This window comes from Nematolebias whitei, chromosome 21 (assembly GCF_014905685.2).
Source record: "Nematolebias whitei isolate Nwh7 chromosome 21, NemWhi1, whole genome shotgun sequence".
Lineage (NCBI taxonomy): Eukaryota > Metazoa > Chordata > Actinopteri > Cyprinodontiformes > Rivulidae > Nematolebias > Nematolebias whitei.
This window is the reverse complement of record NC_056518.1, coordinates 1-4,377: the sequence shown is the minus strand read 5'-3', so window position 1 is coordinate 4,377 and position 4,377 is coordinate 1.

Below are 4,377 nucleotides of genomic sequence, written 5' to 3'. Positions count from 1 at the left end.
ACAGTTGTCAGCTGTGTTGAACGCAGCGTGCAGGAGCTGCGCGCTTGGAGCAAAGACGCTGCATGTTCCGCTGGGATGTTTGGAGCTGAACTTGTGAGTCATATGTCTTTTTAAAGCTGAAATTGTATGCCTGTTATGTGTAACTAAAGAGCTGGCTTTGAGCTGTGGTAACGCTTTATTCTGTTTAAACTGTGTTCCAGACGCTGTTCTGGTACCGGCTCGGTTCTGAAAAAATTCGAACGAGTTGTTTAAATAGCTAGAAAGACGTTTTTGAGACCGGAGCGCGACTCCGTGCAGCTGGGAGCTTATCGTTACATCTTTTAACAGAAAAAAGTGCATTTTGACAGTTTAAAAAGCAGAAAAGTTGACGGACTTGTTCAGATAAATCTAACATGCTAGTTGGGAAAACGCTTCGTGATTGGTTGGATTGGCTGCTGTGAAGCGCTCTGATTTGCTGAGAAAGTGAATGACGTGCCTACGCCATTTCCTCTCACCACCGTGCTGCTTTGTGATTAGCGGATTCAGTCACGTGACCCGGAAATGAAAACTCGTTTTCATAGGGAATAAAATCTGCTTTTTAAAGCTGAAAAGCGTTTAAAGCTGTGTTCTGGAACGCTGTTTAAGTTCTTCGAAGTCTAATTGCTAAAATTTTGCCACGTTTGAGTAAAAATCCGTTCAGAAATGTTGGTTTTAACCGTCTAGCCGATGCTAGTCTTAAAGCTAACAGCTAACGAACGGATGCAATAGGAAGTCATAGCGACTCCTACTGGATAACACTAACAGTGTCTGAGTTAAAATAAATTGAGGTTGTGCTGTGTAGTGAACCTGATGACCTGATGATCTGACCCTTATCTGACCCTGATGACCTCAAATCTACCAGATGGACAGAGACTGTTATTTTCATTGATCTGAATAAGTCTGAGCCATCTGATGACTTTCTTTCTTGAATTAATCAAGCAGAAAAGACAATCCTCTATAATCATTACTGTCTTACAAATGTTTTGATAATCAAATTGTGTTAGTTTCACTCAATGCTTACAGGTTGAAAAGAACTACTCATTTTTATTTTACATAAACAGTAAGTAATGATTTTTATTCCTCATTCAAAGAAGAAATCACCTGAATATGCATTTCTTGATTTTCTGTCTGAAATGAGCCAAGTCGTAAGTATGTGAAAGTTGAAGCTTCGGTCAACTAAATGTTTACTGAAGAAGAAATGTCATGTTTAACTATTTGAGAAGATAATCAGAATAGAGACTCCACGAAGTCTGCTTTTTGCAATAATCTCTCTGTCAGTTGTTAAACAAATCTCATTTCCTGACCTCGACTTCTGATAATACCTTACGTCAAAAACCACACCTCTTTCTGGTCCATCCACGAATCAGAAAGCTCTAAAGTAAACCCGGAAGTAAACTCATTTAAAATGTGAGAACTTCTCGGTTCTGTTAGAGAGTTGGAATGGTGAATAGTTCTGGAGCGGTTCTCATGTAGTTCTCAAGTAGTTCTCAAGGAGTTCTGAAGAGAATTGGTTAGAATTCATGGAGAATGGTGAAGTGAATGGAAGAGAATTCGAGAATTCAGGAGAGTCAGAGACGTTGGAATTATAACTTCTGTTTGAACAACCCACGCACGACTATCTAAGGATTTCAGCAGCTCTCAACGGAGACGCTGAAAGGTCTGGAGGACTCTCTATCGAGCTGATCTATCATCAACAAGGTAACGGTCTCTTCTTCGACTAAAGTGTACCGGAAGCGAGCTGAAATCTGATGAAGCGTGCACGTTCTGGTCAACAGATATAAATTCCCTCACATAGTTCTCTGTAAGATAATCTCCTTTCATCTTAAACTCTTCTCTCTCTCACAAAACTAGTACAGATATTTTAGAAATATCTGAAGCAAAGTCCTCAAATCACCGCCGAGTGATTTGAAGTTCATTATTTGTGAAACTGTCTGTTATTATTTTCATATTTTGCCAAATTAATGTAAATGTTTGATGTTAAACTTTGATTCTGAAAATAAATGACTCCATTCATTTGATGGGTCAAAGATAATAACGTCTCTCGTTCGCATTTCTGTTGAATTCAATACACGACATTACACAGTCAGAAAAATGAAGAACTCGTGAAAAAGTATGCATATAAACGGGGATATATTGTCATACTACAACAAGTGACACGTACCCACGTGACTCACTACAAACTGGTGGCTCGCACGTCTCATGAATGACTGTTAATTCGTGTAAAGATTGATTTAAATGTTGGCATGTTGAAAAAATAACAGTTTATCAGCTGTGAATGTTTACGCAACAGCCGGAGCTGCGCCTTTCAAGCAAACGCTGCATGTTCTAAGCGTTGGGCTGGCAATGTTTTAAGAGCTGAAATTGTGTGTCATATGTCTTTTTAAAGCTGAAATTGTACGTCTGTTACGTGTAACTAAAAGCTGATGAGCTGTGGAAGACATTATTCTGTTTAAATTTACGAGGTTCTGCTCATAAGACCCGGCTGTAGTTCGGTTCTGTTCAGTTTGAACGAGTATTTTGAATAGATGGATAAACGTTTTAAAAGCTGAGCGCCGTCTCAGGACACAGTTAGGAGTTGTTTCGTTACAATTTTTAACAGAAAAAGTGCATTTTGATGGTTTAAAAGACGAAAAAGTGACGAACTATTTCACGCTAATCTAACTTGCTAGTTGGAGAAAACGCTTCCTGATTGGTTGAATTCGCTGTTGTGGAGCGCTCTGATTGGTTGAGAAGGCTGACTGGCGTGGCTACGTCACTTCCTCTCACCCTGCGCTGCTTTGCCATTGGTGATTTCAGTCACGTGACCCGGAAATGAAATTCGTTTTCATAGGGAAATAAAATCTGCTTTTTAAAGCTGAAAAACGCCTCTAAAGTGATTGTTGACACACTGGTTAAAAGCTTCGAAGCTATTTGCTGAAATTTTGCCACGTTAGAATTTAAAATTCGTCATAAAATGATGTTTTTAAACAACGCTAGCGATGCTAATTTTAAGCTAAACAGCTAACGACCGGAGTTTTAACTACGCTTAAAATCACTAAATGAAGCTGCTATATTGTTCCAAAAACTCATGTTCAGGCTAAGAAGTCGTGTTTGTTGAAATTTTGCCACGTTTGTGTAAAAAATCCGTTCAGAAATGTTGATTTTAACCGAGTTTAGCCGAAGCTAACTTCAAGCTAAGCGGCTAACAACAGGATGTCAACCGAACGCCACAGGAAGTTATAGCTCCCCTAGTGGATAACACAAACAGTGTCTGAGTTAAGATTAGTAAGGTAAGGCTGACATCTTCTGGACAACCTTGAGAAGACAGGTTTCACTCGCTTTTAGGTCTAAACAGTGAAATTAAACGTTTTAATCTTTCTAAAAGCATTTTCGAGTCAATAAACTTCCTCAAAGCTGAATAAAACACTGTTATCTTGCATTTTAAAAGTTAAAAAGGGTATTTATGCAAAAGAGCATTTACCAAACAAAATTTTATTCACTGATAAATCCTTGAGAAACAGGTTCATAATAAAATTAGAAACTTTTTAAAAAAAAAACAAAAAAAAAAACAGATACAGTTACAAATATTCACAGAGTTGAATAGTTTACTCATTTTGCTTGAAGGATAATACACGTTTAATTGCAAAATCACTAAATAAGAGTAAATTTATGAGGAAAAAGAGATTTTTCTGTTTAAATTGCCACCTAAACAAAAATCTTTCTATTTAATTTTAAATAGAAGCTTTACAGGAGGACAGGAGTAAATACAGTTTTTCTGAAGAAAGACTGATTATTCCTCATCATCAATTTCTTTTCTCTTTTCACCCACCTGGGTTGATGAGTAACTGTTTAAAATAGCAAATTTCTGGAACAGAACGGTTTAAAAAACGTTTTAAACTAATATTGCTGTGAGACTAAAGAAAAATTTGCAGGTTTATAAAAAATTCAGTGTTTTAGAGTAAATACACTAAAAAACAGCTTGGTACTCTAGTATCTGTGGAAAATAAGCACAAAAAGTAACACTGCAAAAAGAGCATTTACTTAAATATTCATGAATTGGGGTAAAACCTGAGAAAGGTACCCACAGTTGAATAAGTGACTTATAACAGTACTTCTGTGTAAACCCAAAGCTAAAATAAGTGTGAAAACTCATTGACTTGAATACAAATATTTACCTGTAAAATATCTAAAGCTTGCAACTGTTCAAACAGATAAATTGCTACACAGTGAAAACATGACAGGTGTGTTAGAAAAAGATTTTGACCCAAAAAGAATGGCGGACTGCTTGGAGAATGCGTTCGCGCTCCTGGGAGCATCCTTACATTCATATATGATTCAGACAGAGCGCATGAACCCAGAAGAGTTATTGGACAATCTGAA